This window comes from Cervus canadensis, chromosome 12 (genome assembly GCF_019320065.1).
Source record: "Cervus canadensis isolate Bull #8, Minnesota chromosome 12, ASM1932006v1, whole genome shotgun sequence".
In the NCBI taxonomy this organism is placed as follows: Eukaryota; Metazoa; Chordata; class Mammalia; order Artiodactyla; family Cervidae; genus Cervus; species Cervus canadensis.
Window position 1 is genome coordinate 45597001 of NC_057397.1, and position 20186 is coordinate 45617186.

Below are 20186 nucleotides of genomic sequence, written 5' to 3' on the forward strand. Positions count from 1 at the left end.
AGGAAAAGTTAGGGAAAAATTGAAAAACAGCACAAATCTAAATTTAGTCATTTCCCTGAAGTCAAAGACATTGTATTTTCATGATATCTTCACCCAGTAAGTAATCTTTTTATCCCCTCAGTGCACACTTCTGGATTGTCACCGTCGAGCTCTGAGTTGTAAGAATGCCTATCAAAGGCCTGTTAGAAATTTCCTCAAAGCCAAGTGGATCGGACAGGTCCTTTAGTCCAGTTGTAGATGCCCACTGTGGGCAGACTGAGGAAGCGGCCCTCTGACCAAGGATGTACTTTATCAAGGCCCAGGATGTGGAAAAAAAAATTGCAATTACACTTTTCTACCACTAGATGATATGCACGTATAAGGAAGATGAGAACCCTCCTGCATTTCCTTTCTGCATCAGTGGCCACGGTGATGATAGGTAAGTTAGGGTATCCAGAATTCAATTCCAGATGTTACTAGAAATAAAAGAAACAGATGTGAATGCAAAGAACTGCCAGGGTTGATCAGGCAGCAAGTGTGATCACTCCAAATTTATCAAACACTCATCCTCCCATCCAGCCATCAAAATATCACCTATAGGACAAATTCAGTTGACCACCTCTCTTTATAAATAAAGTTTTATTGGAACACACTCATGTTTATCTGCTTAGGGGCTGATTTTGTTCTACAATGACAGAGGTGAGTACTGAGACAGAAACTGAATGACTTGTAAAATTTAAACATATTTCTATTGGGTCCTTTACAGAAAAGTTTTCCAATGCCTAGTGTTAACACACAAGGTCATACCAACTCATTTAATCTTTACAAGTCTAAGGTTGTGGGAATGTGCTATTACTATTTGTTTGACAAATAAAGAAAGTGATAAGGATACAGTGAATGAATCCTGGTACATACAGTAAATGACTGTAGCAGACATCGATGACCAAGACAGTGAGTAGTGATGCATGCCATGCCTGATACTGTGGGGTTTGTGTAACCAAGACGAATGACAGTTGGCTTCAAAGTTGTGGGGAACCTAGAAAGAAGAAATTAAAATTATTGCAAGGTCATGCTGGCCTTCTGTGTGATCCACAGGTAGAAATGTCACAGGGATGGAGAAGCTGCCCAGGAGCACTTTCTCCCAATGTGACACTTATTCAGACATATTTTAAGAAACTATTTTGACACAATAACTGGTAAGACTGAAGATGACTCATCACATGAAAACAGAGCTTAAATTGTGATTGAAACATCAGCGGTCAAGTGGAGAGACACAGGGAAAAGGCTGTCAAAGGAAGGCTTCTTCTAATGTCCTACTTTTCTCTCAGTCTAAGGCGGTATTTTCTCCCTCAGTGCTGGCAATACCTGGGCCCTCAGAATGTCTGCTGGAGATGGTGGAAGCTGGGATAGGGGCTGGGGAGCAGGGTGCTGTTCAGCTTTAGAGTTTCCTAGATTCCTAGTCATCGTCAAGGATGTTGTTCCCAATAGTTTATTATAATGTGCAGTGAAGTATTGGGATAACCCCTGGTGGTTCATTCCACATTTGTGATTACTGGTCTTTTTTTTTCCCTCCTGAAGTTGGGTAACTAATTGCCTCAGAGTCATACATCATGAGGAGGAAAGGTAAGAATTAGGAACTGGGTGAGCCAATGTAGTCCTTTGTTCCACACGAAGAGACGGGGCCACATCGTCTAGGATCCGAGGGTTTTCTACATGGACACGCCCCAAGCTCCTGCTCTCTTCTTCCTTTGCTCTAAGAATACCTATTTATTATTCTTCCACCTTGTGATATCCTTTTTCCTTAGGATATATACCCCACATCCCTACAGAAAAGGAAGCCCTGCTAGACTGTTCCTCCCACTCAATCTTTGTTGACTCTAGGAAAGGGCAGGTGCTAATGTTTGGTGTCTCTTTGGGGTGAGGTGGGGGTGTGGGTGGTGGACGGTCAGGAACAGGGAGTAGGAAGGAGGCACTCTGAAGCTTTGCAGAGGGATGTGGGGAAAGAGCACGATCTTCGATTTCAGGGAGCCCCTGTTTTCTCATTGAGTCTGAAATAAAACTTCCTGTGGTAATAATTACTTTTTCTTCTAAAGACCATCCTATCTGAGTTACACAAGAAATTCATATTCCTCCTAGTAACATGGCTTGCAACCCCCTTCCCACGCCTGTGTTTGTAAAATAATCATCCCAGCCTCCTTACACCAATGGAGCCTGTGTCCGCGTTGCCGTTACGGGATGAATGTCCCAAGTCCAGCTCCCTTTGCTTTAATACCCAGGTAAGTATATACATAGGTTCATATGTATGCGTGTATTTATGTATTTAGAGTTGATTTTGGTCGGGACAGGGTATATGGGATAGTGTCAAGCTGAAATTGATAAAGATAATCTAAGTAATTGGAATTCAGGAAAAGGTAGCGTGGTCAGACACGACCTTTTGAAAGTTAAGTGAGTTAGGCTCTGTGGGAATTTTGGATATGTAAAGGAAGGGGCATTTTAGACTATGAGGCGGAGAGGCAGGGGTCTGGGCTTGAGTGTGGACAGTCTAGGAGAAGATAACTCTGGAAAGGCCTGAATTTAGGAGTTCAGGTTAACTATCAGGTTAAAATTTGAACTTGAGCCTGTAAAGAACTCATAGTCCTGTAAAGAACCAGGAGAATTTGACTAGAGGAGTATCACTGACTATGAACTTTTCAAGGGTAAAACCATCATGTTTACCTTTTCTCATCTGTGTTTAGCTAAGTGACCACTGACATGTGGTCAGGTTTCAACCAATTTCAAGCACAGCAGTGATATTTTAGGAAAAGTAATCTGGGGACTAGGTATGGAATGGATTGCAGAGTCAAGACAGAAAATGGAGAAAGAACAGGAGTGAGTGCAAAGACATACACATATTACTTTCTTTTATGAAACAGTCCTTGTAAAATGATCAAATTTAAATTCTTATTGCTAGTCCCACAACTATAGTTGGAAATTGCTGAACATGAATCAATCATCACAACTGTAATTGTAACCAGAAATAGGAAATGTTTCATAAAAAGTCTGTTTGTTTTACTTTTGACTACGTGGCTATGTCTTACTCTGCCCAGTTTAGGATATTTCACAAATGTATCACCATGAAAAAAATTAACCTGGAAAGTAGATTTTGTGTTTTTCTCAATCACAATTTTTCCCAATTAGTGTGAATAGTTATTTAATAAATATTATTTTATTTTTATTCATACCATCTTCAGATCTATATGGGAATTAAAAAATTTTTTGAAATTTATTTTGTTATTAAATGAAAGTCAGATAAGAAGAAAGGATTAAGTCTGAGTTATCAAAATTGGTTTTCTTCAATTCTTAATGCCTTAGCCTGCCCTTGATATTAGGTTGATGTGTTTCATTAGAAGGACTCACTTAAAATCTGTGTGTTATTGGGTAGAGGAATCAGGGCCAATGTCCATCCCTGGTTACGTCAAGTGGTGTCAAATTTGGCTTGCAATTCTCACTTCCTGTTGATTCCAAGAGAAGAGCTGCAGTTGGCGTCTGACAGTGAAAAACACGGAGCTCTGACACCAGGCTGAACTACTAATCACTGCATGTCTTGTTCAGCCTAACCACTTTCCAAGCGATTAAATGAATTGGCCAGGTCAGTGACTCAGCTTCCGAGGGGGTGGCCAGCAGTCCAGGCTGATCTGCACATCCCTGCTTCCACTTCCCAAAGTCTGACCCAGAGCTCCCTCCGAAGGGTGATTTCCCCTTTGGAGTTTGTCTCTCCCGGGACTGAAAGACGGACACAAATGATGAAGTGTATAGTCTACTGGAGAAGGGCCATCTCACCATGAGTCTTTGGCGGGAAAGAGTTGCAAGAATGTCATCTTTCATCAGCTGGTGTCACTCTCTGGAACCAGTCACAAGTAGCTGGGTGTGGTAGGGTGAAGTTGTCTGAAGTCTGAATGGAGAAAAATATATTGAGGAGGAAACATGAACTTATTTTTTCTCTTTTGGCTTAACTGTCAGTAGATACAGTATCCCCTTGTTTGTTTCAGTAACTACCAAAGGTTCCTGAAGACGTCACTGCTTTAGAGTGGTATATTCACTCGTCTGGTTTTCTAAGTGATTAGCTGAACTTTGCTGCTTTTATGAAGCTTAATGTCCAGTTACCATAAAAAGCAGCACATGGTCAGTGGTGGAAATAGGGGTGGGGTTGTAGGAGCCTCTTGGGAACACAGTTCCTGGAACTCCCAGCCTCATATGCAAATTAGATTAAACTGCTCTGTGGCCAGGCTGGGACTCCCAAAGCAAATAATTCCCATTCCCACCTCTTTTCTTAGCATTGTCTCCTGTGGGAATAAAGAAATCACTTTCAATTTATTTCAGCTACTGCCTTGATTTAAAAAAGGACATCACAGGCCTGAGTGTGTCCACCTTGCTTAAGAAAACTTCTTATCAGTTAACCTCTTACATACTTGAAAGAAAAAGATCTGGAAATCTTTAGGAGAAAATACTGTAAGTCAAAAAGTCTTATTTTCTCAGAAAGGAAGTAGAGTCTTTTGACTGGCTGGTGCCACCACCTCCTTCAGGCGATTTTCATTCTTGGCATGAAACTTTTAGTCATTTCTCATATTCCCTTTGTTTTGATTAGTTACTGCCTGATAACTTGACAACACTCAAATGCGAGAGCTTCAGAAGGGGAGGGTGGCAGGGAGGAGAGACACCCTCCAGCAAGCAATGATTGCTTGAAAACTTTTTCTTCCCCCTTACACATGATACTTCTCAACTACGAGACCGGAAGGTGAACTGGAAGAACACATTCAAAACCACAACCTGGACTCTCTAAGAGTGGCCATTTCAGAGTTCTCTGGAAAGAACGGGAGAGCATGTGTACACCAGAGAGCTCACATGAAAGTCAGTTCTTTCCCAGGACACCCCAGTACTTCGGCCTTACCTGCACAGATGTGCTCCGAGCCCTGCAGACAGCATCTGCTTGTTCTATCTGTGGGGAAAAGCAGCATGTATTTGTGAGCTCGGCAGGAGCACAACTTTCTTTTTTTTTATTGGATCTTCGATGCCATTCGTGTTTTTAGAATTTCACATCTTGGAACAAAAGAATATGAACCGCTGGAGATTCTAGATGCTTTGTGACTCCCTCTCCTGTTCATTTTTTTTTTTTTTAAGTTCTAAAGGTCTGATTCATTTATCACACTGTTTTAAAATTTTTATTTCACTTATTTTTGGCTGCACCAGGTCTTCATTTCTGTGAGCATGCTTTCTCTAGTTGCGATGATCACGGGCTGCTCTCCATTTTCAGTGCCCAGACTTCTCATTGCGTTGCTTTCTCTTGCTGTGGAGCACAGGCTCTAGGAGCAAAGGCTTTGGCAGCTGCAGCCCTTGGATTTGGTATTTGCAGCTCTCGGGCTCTAGAGCATGGGCTTAGTAGTTGTCATGCACAGGCTTAGTTGCTCCAATGCATGTGGATCTTCCCGGACTAGGGATCAAACCTATGTCCCCTACCCTGGCAGGCAGGTTCTTTACTCACTCGACCACCAAAAAAGTCCTCTGTTCATTTCTTATCTGCTTCTCCTGTCTTCGAATTTCACAGAGAGAAAATCAGGGCAGGAGATATGAAGAGACTTGCATGAGAACATAGAACGTTTATTCTTGGTTTCATTCTTTGTTACTGATTTGTTTAGTTATCAACCAGATATTCAGTGAGGATCTCTTATGTCCCAGGCACATTCTGGGACCCGGTTGTGGGCAAAAATGTCACCGTACTTGCCCTCTTGTGTCTTATAATTTATTGGGGGAAATACATACTAATAACAATAATCACACAAGAATATACATCTTTATCTGTAATAAGTGCTAATTATTGCCCTAAGAGAACAAAATAGGCACATTTGAGCTGATCCAAGAGGTAACAGAAGGTTTCCTTGAAGAAATGAGGATCCTTCTTAAGTGACCCTTAGGAAGGATGAGTAGGACCTAAGAAGGCCCATAAAGGAGGGAATGGTCTTCCTGGCAGAGAGAAGGTTGAGAAAATATCCTGTGATGCATGGAAGTGTGAGAGTATGAAAATCAGACAAAGGGTCAATGTGACTGAAGTGAAGAGGGCGGGGGAGAAGGAAGGAGATGGGGTGACTGCCGAGTTAAGAGCCAGACACATGGGAAATTATGGTTCATTTTGAGCTTTGTTTTAGGATTATTGGGAAGGCCAAGTAGTGAGCAATGGGTGGGGGCAAGATTGGATGAGGAAGATCATGGGAGACTACTGCAATAGTCCAGGCAACAGGTAATGGAAGCTTGTTCTAAAGTCGTAAGTGGTGCAGACTTAGAGAATGAACTTATGGTTGCCAGGGGGTTGGTGGGGGGTGGAGGGGATGGGAGGGAAGGATGAGGGTATAGATACTTAGGGAGTTTGGGATGGATATGTACACACTGCTGTATTTAAAATGGGTAACAAACAAGGACCTACTGTATAGCACAGGGTACTCTGCTCATTGTTATGTGGCAGCCTGGATGGGAGGGGCGTTTGGGGGAGGATGGATACATGTGTAAGTATGACTGAATCCCTCTGCTGTCCACCTGAAACTATCACAACATTGTTAATTGGCTATAGCCTAGTACAAAATTAAAAGCTTTTCTTTTCTTTTTTTAAAGAAAGTAGTAAGTAGTGGAAGAGAGGGGAAAGGAGCAGATGCATTCAAGAGATATTTAGAATGTGAAAATGACAGGATATGGGGAGGGAGAGATGAAGTGGGGGCAAGGATGACTCCAGTTTCTGAATGGGGCTAAAGGATGGATGATGGTTTCATTCATCAAGACAAGGAAGTCCGGAAGGCAGGAGTAAAGGAAACAGGATAAGTTTATTTTAGGAAGTGTTGAAGTTAGATGGTAAGTTGTAGATTGACTCTATGAGTCTGGCCCTGGAAGGTAAGTTTAGGCTAAAGATAAAATATTTGTGAATGAGTTCTTTATAGTTTTGACACTGATGTGATTTATTTCTCTTCAGCATCTTTCCAGGACAACATTTTTATAAATAGAGATAAATCAAATGGTCTCAGACACTAGGCTAAGTGAATTATTCAATGGCTTACTTTATATGGCAGGGATTTGAGGGGCTGCTGGGAGGTAGGTCTAGTGTGGAAGAGTTAGAAGATGTATGATTCGAAGTATATCAAAAGCTACTCTTGTGTGCAAATAATCATCTTCTCTCTGTTGACCTGCTAGAGGGCCTAATATTGCTTGCGATCATGTTGCTCTTTAAGAAGTTCTAATTTTATTTGGCTTAGAGTGATAAAACTTTAGTAAAAGTTGCCTACACCAAACTTCTCACTCGAAACAAGTTTGCTTTACAAAACCTCTAGACATAGAGCCTCAGCTTGACCATGTCTGTGACGGGGAATCCAATATTTGACAAGGCAGTGCAGATTTTTAGTTCTGTTCCCCAAATTCTTCCTTGTATTGATTTTCCCATCCAGCATGACACATAATAGTTCTCCTGCTCTTCCACAGAGCAGACGATCAACTAGCATTAACCCGTCCATCATTGCTACTCTCACCTCAGCTGCTGAGAGATGAATGGTTTAGATTCAACTGCCATTGAACCACTTGGAGAGACATCATCTCAGAGTCACAACAACCCTTTGAGGTTTGTATTATTCATCTAGAAAGAAATGAGGAAACATTCTCAGAATTAAATGACTTACCCAATGACATCACAAAAGAAAAAGCAGAGGCAGGATTTGAACCCAAGTATTCTGACTCCCAGTCCAGAGTCCAGCCCAAGCTGCCTTGATAAGTTGGGTTCGAACTCTGCTGACTTCTAAAGGTAACACATTAGCTGGCACTTAGGGGCTTCCCTGGTGGCTCAGAGAGTAAAGAATCTGCCTGCAGTTCAGGAGACCCTGGTTCGGCCCCTGGCTTGGGAAGATCCCCTGGAGAAGAGAATGGCAATCCACTCCAGTGTTCTTGCCTGGAGAATTCCATGCACAGAGCAGCCTGGTGGGTTATAGTCCACGGGGTCACAAAGAGTTGGACATGACCGGGCGACTAACACATTCACTTCACTTTCAGCAAATGATCAGTGGATAGCCCTGAGATGGTGCTCACCGACTTGACCCTTGTGGACCAAGTGATGTGTGCCAGGCACTTGACCTTTAACAGCTGGATAGAACACTCATCCTCACTTTTCTTTTTATCAGACTTCACTCCTTGTTAGTTAAAAAATAGTGAGGATATATCCCAAATATATTTATATGTGTATGTCTCGATTCAGTACAAATATGAATACAATTAATTTTTAAAGTTATTTCTTTTTAAACCATGTATTTATTCATTTCTGGCTGCTCTGGGTCTTTGTTGCCACACACAGGCTTTCTCTGGCTTCAGCAAGTGGGGGCTACTCTTCCTTGTGCTGCATGGCTCCTCACTGCAGTGGCTTCTCTTGTTGCAGAGCACAGGTTCTAGGTTCTTGGGGCTCGGTAGTTGTAGCGCACGGTTTAATTGCCCCATGGCATGTGGAATCTCCCTGGACCAAGGATCAAACCCGTGTCCCTTGCATTGGCAGGTGGATTCTTAACCACTGGACCACCACGGAAGTCCTATAGTTATTTTTAAATATAAGTTTTAAAAAAACCCATAAAAATATACATGGGAGTCCTAGTATTTTCTTTTCTTATCCCAGGGAATTATCTTCACGGATCATCTCAGTCTTCTCCTGCTGGAGGGCCCACTGAAAGGGAGGCAGGGGCCAGGGCAAGAGAGAAGCCCAGTGTGACAGGCTATGGCGAGTTGGGGTACAACACCTGGGGATGTCTGGAAACATTTCAGAGGTGCTGGCGACGAGTCTCCCCTCTGTGCGGCCCAGCTTCTCCTCCGTTTCTGCTAAGATCTCTCTGCAGGTTCACAGGGAGTGAAAGGGCTTATTGCTCCAGTCTGCATTGTTTGCCCTTGGCTTTAATCGCCACTTGTGTCCTGGGCTATGTGGTAATGGCACTAATAGCTAACATTTGTTGACGGCTCCCTATGTGCCACTGTGTGAAGAGATTTACACACATTACCTCATTGTCCTCGTTACACCCCTGTGAGGCCCTGCTATCCTCATTTCACAAATAGGAAAACTGAGGTGTGGAGAGCTGTGACTTACCCAGGGGGAGCATGTCTAGTAAGTGGCACAGCTGGGATTTGAACCCAAGTCTATTCTCCACGAAATCATTTATTCTAATGTGCTTTCCTGTACTCTGCCAGTAGGATTCATGTTTAGATTACTGATAGCTGTCTGGGTGTATTTCCAGCACTAACAGTAACTCAGATGGGAAGCATCAGCACTTGTACAGGTGTGGATAACTGAGAAGAAACCCTCGGGTTTACAGAAGTGCAAATGTGTCAGTTGAGCCACAAATGAACTTCTCTAACCCAATCTGAGTCCTTTATTTCCAGACAACTTGGCTGTCATGACTTCTGGCTTCTGGTAACAAATATACACTGAATACTTTTCTGGAGAAATTTGGAGGGTATAGTTGTTGTTTAAGGCACCTGAGTTCCATTACAGACTATATACATGGTTCAATCTTACACTTAACAGTTTGACTTTTTTAAAGAGAGAGAGATGTCAAGGGATCCAGGAGTAAAACATTATCTGTCGGAAGGCCTCAGGCTAGTGGAGTCAGATAGACATGAGTTGGAATCCTCACTCTGGTGTTTATAAGCTGTGAGAACTTTGGCAAATTATCATTCTTCCAGTCTTAATTTCTACATCTTCAAAGAGAAGATAGCAATGCCTGCTTCAAGGTGGTGTTGTGCGGATTAAATCATATACAGACCCAGTGCTCGGTGCTCAGTAAGAGCTCAACAGGTGGAAGCAAGTATTGTTCTCGGTGGCCCCTCTTTGTCTAAGAGGCATTGAATGAGCGTTTGTGGCAGAAGTCTATGTTTTCTGCTGTGCTGTGTTTGCGTGCTTAGTCGTATCTGACTCTTTCCGATGCTTTGGGCAGTAGGCCACCAGGCTCCTCTGTCCATGGAATTCTCCAGGCAAGAATACTGGAGTGGGTAACCATTTCCTTTTCCAGGGGATCTTCCTGACCCAGGGACCAAACTCATGCCTCCTATGTCTTCTGCATGGCAGGCTGATTCTTCACCTGCTGAGCCATCGAGGATATCCTGTTTGAAATGAAAAAGTTTTTATTTTTTATTTTTTTTCTGAATCTCCTCGGTAATGTGCTTCCACAGAAAAAGAAATGTTTCCACAAAGAGGAGCAAGAACTGGAGGCATGATGGGCTGGAGAAGGCGGCTCCGAGAAGAAAAGCATTCTGGCGATCAGCAACCCTCTCCCGAGGGGGCCCAGATGTAGGCCAGATGCTACAAATCTGTAGAGACACACTGGGCTCCGTGACTCTTGTGCCATGACTTTCATCCATGTGGGCATGAAGGATATTGAGTGATCTCACTCCGATTATTGAGAGTGACTTCAGGGCTCTGGAAACATGGGTGTAGGAGGCTGGGACTCAAGGGTGGTCTTGACAATCCTCCCAGTTGAACAGAAGGGTTTCTGGAGCAGACAGCTAGGCTCTGGTGACACATGCCTACTTCACAGGCCTCACCCGGTGCCACCCTCAGAAGAAGGCTCAGCAAAAAATGCTGAAGGGACTTCAATGGGATGTGATTTTTGATTTCTGTCTTGGCAGAAATCATCTCTGGAGACTTTTACTTGGTGTTATTAAAGTTGATTTCGATGTGATCTTCACTGTAGTGATTCTTCCTACAGTCACATTCTCTTCAATCAGCCTGTTATGGACTGTTTTCTAGCTGGAATTTCACAACACTGCTCCATGTTCCATTCCATGCTTTTCAAAAAATATAAATATTTATTTATTTGTGTACTTGAACTACAGTTGATTTACAAGTTAGTTTCAGGAGTACAGCATAGTGATTCAGTATTTGGTACATTATACTCCATTTTAGGCTATATACTCCATTTAGGCTAGAAAATAGTCGCTTTAATTCCCTCTTCTATACAGTATACCCTTGTTGCTTATCTATTTTATATTTGGTAGTTTGTATCTGTTAAACCAAAACCCCTAATTTGTCCCTCCCCCTTCCTTTTCCCCTTTGGAAACCACAGGTTTATTTTCTATATTTGTGAGTCTGTTACAGTTTTGCACTCATTTGTATTACTCTTTAGATTCCACATATAAATGATAATATTCAGTATCTGTCTTTGACTTCTTTCTTTTTTTTTGTTAGTTATCTGTGTTATGTATAGTAGTATATATATGTGTATGACTTATTTCACTAAGCATAATATTCTTTAGGCCCATCCATGTTGCTGCAAGTGGCATTATTTTGTTCTTTTTTCTTGGCTGAGTAATATTCTATTGTATATCTGTACCACATCTTGTTTTTCCATTCATCCAGGACACCTATGTTGCTTCCATGTCCTAGCTATTGTAAACAGTGCTGCTATGAACATTGGGGTACATGTGTCTTTTTCAGTTATGGTTTCCTCAGGGTATATGCCATTAAAGGGATTGTTGGGTCATATGGTAGTTTTATTCCTAGTTTTTAAAGGAATCTCCATACTGTTTTCCATAGGGGCTGTACCAATTTACATTCCCACCAAGAGTGTAGGAGAGTTTCCTTTTCTTCACACTCTTTCCAGCATTTATTGTTTACAGATTTTTTTTTTTTATGATGATCATTCTGACCAATGTGAGGTGATAGTCATTATAGTTTTTATTTGCATTTCTCTAATAATTGGTGATGCTGGCATTTTTCCTGTGCTTTTTGGCCATATGTATGTCTTATCTGGAGAAATGTCTAGTTAGATCTTCCACCCATCTTTTTTTGATTGGATTGTTTGTTTTTTTGATGTTAAGCTGCATGAGCTGTTTGAATATTTTGCAGATTAATCCTCTGTCAGTTGCTTCATTTGCAAATATTTTCCCCCATTCTTAGGGTTGTCTTTTTGCTTTGTTTATGGCTTCCTTTGCTATACACAAGCCTTTACGTTTAATTAGATTCCATTTGTTTACTTTTGTTTTTATTGTCATGTAAAAAAAATTTTTATTACTGATGCAGCTTTCTTTATGTTTCTTTTGCTTGAAGTCACTCAGTTTCTCGGACCTGTGAATTTATAGTTTTCATCAGATTTAGCCATTACTTCTTCAAATATTTTACTGCCTCTCCTTCTTCTGAGGTTCCAGTTATACATATGTCAATTCACTTAATATTGTTCCATAGTTTTCTATTCTTTCCTTTCCCCCATGATATCTTTTCTCTTGTGTTTCATGTTGTATACATTTTTTGTTCTATCCATACCATCTACTTCTGCCATGTCTCAGTTCAGTTCAGTTCAGTTGCTCAGTCGTGTCTGACTCTTTGCGACCCCATGGACTGCAACACGCCAGGCCTCCCTGTCCATCACCAACTCCCGGAGTTTACTCAAACTCATGCCCATTGAGTCGGTGATGCCATGTCTAATCTGCTGTTAATCCCACTTGGGTTATTTTTCATCTCACATATTGCTGTTTTTCATTTCCACAATTTGTATGTTTTCATACTTTCCACATCATCTTGATCATAGTTAAAGTTTTCTCTACTTTTTGAAACATAAGAAGTCCATTTACTGTAGCTGATTAGCACCCTTGACTTTTTTTTTGCACCCTTGATTTTTATTAAGTCTATCATGTGTGTCATTTCTGAATCTGTTTCTATTGATTGCTATGTCTTCTCATAATGAGCCATATTTTTCTGTTTCTTTGCATGACTAATAGCTTTTAAAATTATTTTTGATTTAAAGTAGATTTTGTGAATTTTCTATTGTTAGTTGCTGGATTTTTAAAATCACTTGAAACATTACAATTCAGGGCTTCTTTCTAGGACACAGTTACTTGTTGCCAGTTTTGTTAAGGGAAACCTGGAGCAGTCTTTGGTCTAGGGTTCATTTGGCCATACTCCTGAGACAATATTCTCTGAGGACTCTATTGAATGCCCTGTGTGTTAGGAGTTCTTTCTGTTATGGCTCGTGAAAGTAGCAACTCTTTTTATACTGTATTCTCCCTGAAGTTGTTTTATTTGCTCCCTTTCTTTGGCCTTTATAGTTTTCTCACATGTGCTAATCAATAGTTAACCAAAGACTTCAGGGTCACTCTCTGCCCATGTCCAGAGTTTTTTCAGTGAAGCTCTCCCTTTTCCAGAATTTGTCTCCAAAATACGATCTGCCTTGGGCTCTCTGAATCTCAAACTCTGTTTCCTCAGCTGAAGGAGACTGCTCGGCTCTGTTTGGGTCCTCGGTCCCTAAGCTGCGGTCAATAAGTGTTCCCCAGGTGTTAGGCTGGGTGACTTGCAGGGCTTATCTTGTTTAACGTTTCCCTTCTCTCAGACCTGACTATCTTACCAAATAGTTGTCCAGTTTCTGAAAACTGTTGATCTCCTATTTTATCTGATTTTTTAAATTGTTTAAGCTGTTTAATTCTTATCAGCAAGCCCTGGATCCTTTGCTATGGACAGAATTTTGACAATTATTGATTTAAAAAATCTGAAAGTGAAAGTTTGATCTTTATTTCTTTGACTACTGGTAAGGCTGAATTTCCCCCAAATACATTTTGTTTATATTTCTTCTTCCCTGACTAGATACTACCGATTTTCAATTTTTCTATTGTGTTTTCTCTGTGCCAGAGGGTTCCACATTGAAAAATTTAGTTCCTGCTGTAGTTTGCATTACAACTGGTCATGCCTAAATTACAGTGCTCTTTCTCTCTGGCAATTGGGAATCTCCTTTCAGATGAAGGACTTTCATGCCTTGAAGTTTTTTAGGAGAAGTTTTTGTTTTTGTTTGAAATATTTAAGGCTAGAAAAATGCATCAGTTACTGACTTTTCTTTCCATTACATTACTACTCAAGATCAAATGCCAGGAACAATGCCTAATCACTGAACTTGATTTCTTTTAATTAATTTTGGTCTGAAAGTATATTGGCAACTAAGTCTAAATGAAAGGGAGATGGAAATATATCATGTAATGCATCCAACATATTAAACAGTGATTAATGAATGCTCTGCTATTGAAGTCTTTTGGGAAGAACTGATGGATGAACTGAGGACAAATGGAAACTTCACTAAATGTAGTTTCACAATTTAAGCACCAGCCTAAATCTTATCTGAAGGATGTTAGTGGATTTATTGATGTAGAAAAAGTCATTGAATTACCATTACTCAAAACTGCCCTTGATTACTCTGTATATGAAATTATCATCATTATAATGACTTTTTAATTTACTATCATATTAGGGTCAGCCACTAACTTTTTTGTTACACAATGATTTGAACTCCTGATTTTGATCACATCTATCTATAACACACAATTTAGCTGTCTCGTCCGTAAAGTCCAGAAATTATATTTTCCCTTTTTAATGTCTCTTCAAAATAAAATTATCTTCTGAGATAACAATTAGGGCAATGCAATTTTCCCAGCTTGTATGCTGGCTTCATGCTAACATCATCAGACCACTTGCAATTTTCATCTGCACAACAGAGTACAATTCCCCAGTGTTGCCTCATGTTCACTGATACTTTGTTGTTGCTCAGTCACTCAGTCTTGTCTGACTCTTTGCAACTCCATGGACTACAGCATGCCAGGCTTCACTGTCCTTCACCATCTCCTGGAGCTTCCTCAAAATCATGTCCATTGATTCGGTGATGCCATCCAACCATTTCGTCCTCTGTTGACCCCTTCTCTTCCTGCCTTCTATCTGTCCCAGCATCAGGTCTTTTCCTATGAGTTGGCTCTTCATATCAGGTGGCCAAAGTATTGGAGTTTCAGCTTCAGCATCAGTCCTTCCAGTGAATATTCAGGGTTGATTTCCTTTAGGACTGACTGGTGTGATCTCCTTGCAGTCCAAGGGATTCTCAAGAGTCTTCTCCAACACCATAGTACAAAAGCATCAATTCTTTGGTGCTCAGTATTTTTTATGGTCCAGCTCTCACACCCATACATGACTACTGGAAAAACCATAGCTTTGACTACATGGACTTTTGTCGGTAAAGTAATGTCTCTGCTTTTCAATACGCTGTAGGTTTGTCATGGCTTTTCTTCCAAGGAGCAAACATCTTTTAATTTCATGGCTGCAGTCACCATCTGTAGTGATTTGAGAGCCCAAGAAAATAGTCTGTCACTGTTTCCATTGTTTCTCCATCTATTTGCCATGAAGTGATTGGACTGGATACCATGATCTTAGTTTTTTGAATATTGAGTTTAAGCCAGATTTTCATTCTCCTCTTTCACCTTCATCAAGAATCTCTTTAGCTGTTCTTCACTTTCTGCCATAAGGGTGGTGTCATCTGCATTTCTGAGGTTATTGATATTTTCCTTTACATATTGTTTATTTTTTGTGGGTGGGGGGAGAGCAAGGTACCAGGATATAACACACTTTTCTTATCTTTCCAGTTTAAGAGTTGGATCTGGTAGTAATATAGATAGAGATCAATGTATCAGCTCTTTTTACTGATAAAGTCATTTGGAGCATGTGACTTGTATGCTTTGGCCCAAAGGAGTTTGCTAATATTTCAATCTTGATAGACAGACTCCAGCCACTTCCCCTTTAGTCTCTGACACAGCAGGAAAAGTTCAGATCTTTCCCAGATGGTAGCCCCTTACATTTGGCAGGAAGATAATTAAGAAGAGAGGAGATAGGAAAGAACTGAGAGAAGCAGGCTAGTTCTCATCCCAGAGCAACTATTTACCATTGGTTACTTAACCTCCATGGGGCTTCCCTAAGTGGCTCAGTGGAGAATCTGCCTCCCAATGCAGGAGACATGGGTTTAGTCCCTGTATCAGGAAGATCCCCTGGAGTAGGAAGTTCAGTTCAGTCGCTCAATTGTGTCTGACTCTTTGAAATGTCATCCTATTCCAGTATTCTTGCCTAGAAAACTCCATGGACAGAGGAGCCTGCCAGGCTACGATCCATGGGGTTGCAAAGAGCCAGACACAACTTAATGACTGAGCAAATACACACTCACTCAACCTCCATAGCCTGTTCCCTTATCTGTGAAACAGAATTAAACTACCTGCTCATCTTACCTGACTGATACGAAAATTCAGTAAGAAGACACTTGATGAATGTGCGGTTTTAAAAAGTAATTTATTCCTAAGGGTGTTTTTAGTGGCCAGTTGTTGCTAAATGACAAAAATCTGCTTGAAGAATATAATAGCAATGTAAATAATATCAGTTGCCCTTTATAGATGCCTTTTCATATCAAGTCACTGTGCTAGGGGCTTGACATGCATTCTCTCTACATTCCCTCAACAGATATTCTGTTTAAATGCTTTTTATTTTTATTTATTTATTAAAATTTTTTTTTAAATTGAAGGATAATTGCTGTATAATGTTGTGTTGGTTTCTGCCATACCACAATGTGAATCAGCCATAATATACATATATTCCTTCCCTCTTGAATCTCTCTTCTACTCCCTGCTCTCCCATCCCACCCCTCTAGGTCATCACAGAGCACCAAGCTATACTCCCCACTGTCTATTTTACGCTTGGATGCATCCAGCATGGTCAGTCGCTTCACTCATGTCCGACTCTTTGTGACCCTGTGGACTGTAGCCTGCCAGGCTTCTCTGTCCATGGGATTTTCCAGTCAAAAATACTGAAGTGGGTTGCCATACCCTTCTCCAGGGGATCTTTATGATCCAGGGATTGAACCTGTGTCTCCTGCGTCTCCTGCATTACAGGCAGATTCTTTACCGCTGAGCCACTTGGGAAGTCATTTTACACATTGTACTGTATCTATTTCAATGCTGCTGCTGCTGCTGCGTCACTTCAGTCGTGTCTGACTCTGTGCGACCCCATAGACAGCAGCCCACCAGGCTCTCCCGTCCCTGGGATTCTCCAGGCAAGAATACTGGAGTGGGTATTTTAATGCTACTATCTCAATTTGTTCCACCCTTTCCTACTTCCGCTATGTCCACAAGTCCATTCTCTATGTCTGCATCTCTATTCCTGCCCTGCAAATAGGTTCATCGGTACTGTTTTATATTTCCTGTATCAATTCATCATAAAAATTATAGTTGCAAATCATTCTTATCCTCGGTTTACAATCTGACAGAAACTCTTCTTTTCTTCTCAAATAAATGTTAAGTTTTTGCTTTAACTCCTTGCAAAACTTTGCAAGAGTTTGTTGCTTTTGTTTCTTGGAAAAGGAAATCTCAACAACCCTGCTACTAAGTCTGCTGCTAAGTTGCTTCAGTCATGTCCGACTGTGTGATCCCATGGATGGCAGTCCACCAGGCTCCACCGTCCCTGGGATTCTCAAGGCAAGAAAACTGGAGTGGGTTGCCATTTCCATTTCCAATGCAATGCATGAAAGTGAAAAATGAAAGTGAAGTCTCTCAGTCGTGTCCGACTCTTCGCGACCCCATGGACTGCAGCCTACCAGGCTCCTCCTGTCCATGGGATTTTCCAGGCAAGAGTACTGGAGTGGGGTGCCATTGCCTTCTCCTAACAACCCTAGACCTCCTCAAGAGAAAAGGGGAGCAGAATCTTGCTCTGTCTTCTCATCACTTAAGTTTCCACTGAAGACAAAAGTGCCTGTAATGAGTATACGAAGTGGGCATTGAGGGCGAGACGACTGGAGGAGAGAAGTCATGTCCTGTGAGAACATATGTCCAGTGAAAGCAGAGACGTCTCCCCCGCCCATCTATCCTCCTTTGCTGTTTTGTTTGCTCTCTCGGCCTCTCCTCCACCTGGTTTGCTGGTCCTGGCTCTAGCCCACTGGAAGCAGGAGGAGTCCTGAGCCTCGGCCATACCTGGCTTCTGGCAGCTCTCACCGGGCATCTTCTCTGCTCCTCTCTGCTCACTTCTCTGCTGTCTCCCCAGACTTGAGCTCCAAGTTACATCGCCCAGAAGGGCAGGACAACCTCTTCCTTCTTCTCCATTGTGCTTGGGAGAATTATACAGTAGATGTACTCCATTCTGGCTTTGCCTCATTAAGAGGTCTCTATGGATTAATTCCTGAGAGATCGAATGTCGTTACTTTACTGTGGCAAAGTGAAATTAGTGCAAAGTAACAAGGAGCCAGATTAATGTGACCCCAGGAAATAATCCATAAAAAACTTATGAGGCCTTTAGCAGACTATAAATTGGATTTCAGACAGGGTCAAGGGAGGGGGAAGAATCATGTTAAAAACAACCAGTTTGCAATGAATAGAGCTAATATTTTAGCACTTCCAAATAGAAGAAAACACCAGAGTAAATAACTCTGAGAACCCAATGGCAATATTTTCTAACATGTGTAAATAATTGAAATTGTGATTATAATCCTAACTGAATTTTTCTTGCTTTATGGCTGCTGGGAAGTGTATTGTTCATTAAGCAGCACAGAACTGTAAATCAAAAGAACAAAGGAGAAGGCAAAAGAAAGAAATGAAAAAGAAAAATATCTTTTCTGGGTGATCAGTTGTCTGGCTTAGTCTGTAGGCAGGAGAATATGTGGTCTTCAGCCTTTTGCAGCAAAGCAGTCAGGCTTTGCAAAGATATATCCCTTCACAGGTCATAGCAGTTGTAGCAGAGCCTGAACAGCAAATAAACAACTCATTAGTTATCTCTACAGTGTTTTTCTGGGATAAAGAAACTGACTTTGAAAGAGGGGAAAAATGGTTTGGAGTCTGACAGGATACTGATTTTTCTTTTCTTCTCTTTTTAGCAGTAACAAGAATGGAGAAGTGATAGGCACTTGGTAGTTGTACCCAGAAATCCTGTGTCATCAGCTGTTCAAGAAAGGATGCCATGGATATTTTACAGAAATAGTAAAAATAATTCTAAAATGTATTTGGAACTGCAAAAGACCCCAAGCTGCCAAAGTAATTTTTAGCAAGAAGAACAAAGCTGAAATCACCACACTTCTGAATTTCAAACTATATTACAAAGCAATAGTAATCAAAATAATATGGTACTGGCATGGAAACAGGCATATAGACCAATGGAACAGAATAGAGAGCCCTGAGATAAACTGCATGTATATCATCAATCAATCTTCAACAAAAGCAGCAAGAATTCACAATGAGAAAAGAACATTATCTTTAATAAATGGTGTTGAGAAAATGGAATATCTACATGCAAAAGAATGAAACTGGATTCTTTGCAACATAAACACAAATCAACTTGAAATGAATTAAAGACTTGAACTTAAGACCTAAAACTGTAAAACTCTGGGAAAATGCTGTTTGACATTGGTCTTGGCAATAATTTTTCAGATATGACACCAAAAGCACAGGCAACAAAATCAAAAATGAAATAGGATCACATTAAACTGGAATGTTTCTGCACCACAGTGGAAACAACACACAAAATGAAAAAGCAACTTATGCAATGGAAAAAAAAAATGTTTGTAAGCCATAATCTGATAAGGGGTTAATATCTAAAATATGTAAGGAATACAACTCAATAGCAAAAAAAAAAAAAAAAAGAAAACCTAATTGAAAACAAGCAAAGAACCTTCTTCTTCAAAGAAGACATACAAACGCATGAAAAGTTGCTCAACATTACTAATTATGAAGGAAATTAAAATCAAAACCACAATGAGGTATCACGTCATACCTGTTAGGAGGGCTATTGACAGGATGCTGACAGGATGTGGAGGAAAGGGAACCCTTGTAATCCTGATGGTAATATTGATTAGTACAGCTATTATGGAAAGCAGTATGGAGATTTCTCACAAAATAAAAAAAAAAGATCTACCACATGATCTAGTAATCCCATTTCTGGATATTTATCCAAAAGGAATTGAAATCAGGATCTTGAAGAGATATCTGCACTTCCATGTTCACTGCAGCATTACTTATAATAGCCAAGATATGGAAATAGCTGAAATGTCCATTGATGGATGATTATATAAAGAAAATGTGATATATACATGCTGTGCAATATTGATCAGTCTTTTAAAAAAGGAAATCTTGTCATTTCCAACAATATGGGTGAACCTGAGTAGCACTGGTAAGTGAAATAAGCCAGACACACAAAAACACATTGTATGATTTCACTAATGTATAGAATCTAAAATAGCCAAATTCATAGAAACAGAAGGTAGAATGAGGTTTCTGGGGTCTACAAGGAGGAGGAAATGGGGAAATGGCCATTAAAGGATACAGTTTTAGTTATGTGGGATAAATAAGTTCTGGAGACCTACTTTATAGCATGAACCTATAGCCAACAATATTATACTATATAC

At 40.7% G+C, this 20186-nt stretch overlaps 2 long non-coding RNA genes across 2 annotated transcripts; one reads left to right on the plus strand and one right to left on the minus strand.

The window, feature by feature from the left end:
• Window positions 1-699: 699 nt before the first annotated feature.
• LOC122451331 lies at window positions 700-7614 on the minus strand. The gene is made up of 3 exons (XR_006272372.1): window positions 7521-7614; window positions 3799-3910; window positions 700-1015 (listed from the first exon to the last, which is right to left on the minus strand). It is a non-coding gene; the product is annotated as an uncharacterized LOC122451331 (long non-coding RNA).
• LOC122451330 lies at window positions 1284-19399 on the plus strand. The gene is made up of 3 exons (XR_006272371.1): window positions 1284-1602; window positions 2073-2255; window positions 18663-19399. It is a non-coding gene; the product is annotated as an uncharacterized LOC122451330 (long non-coding RNA).
• The last annotated feature ends 787 nt before the right edge of the window (window positions 19400-20186 follow it).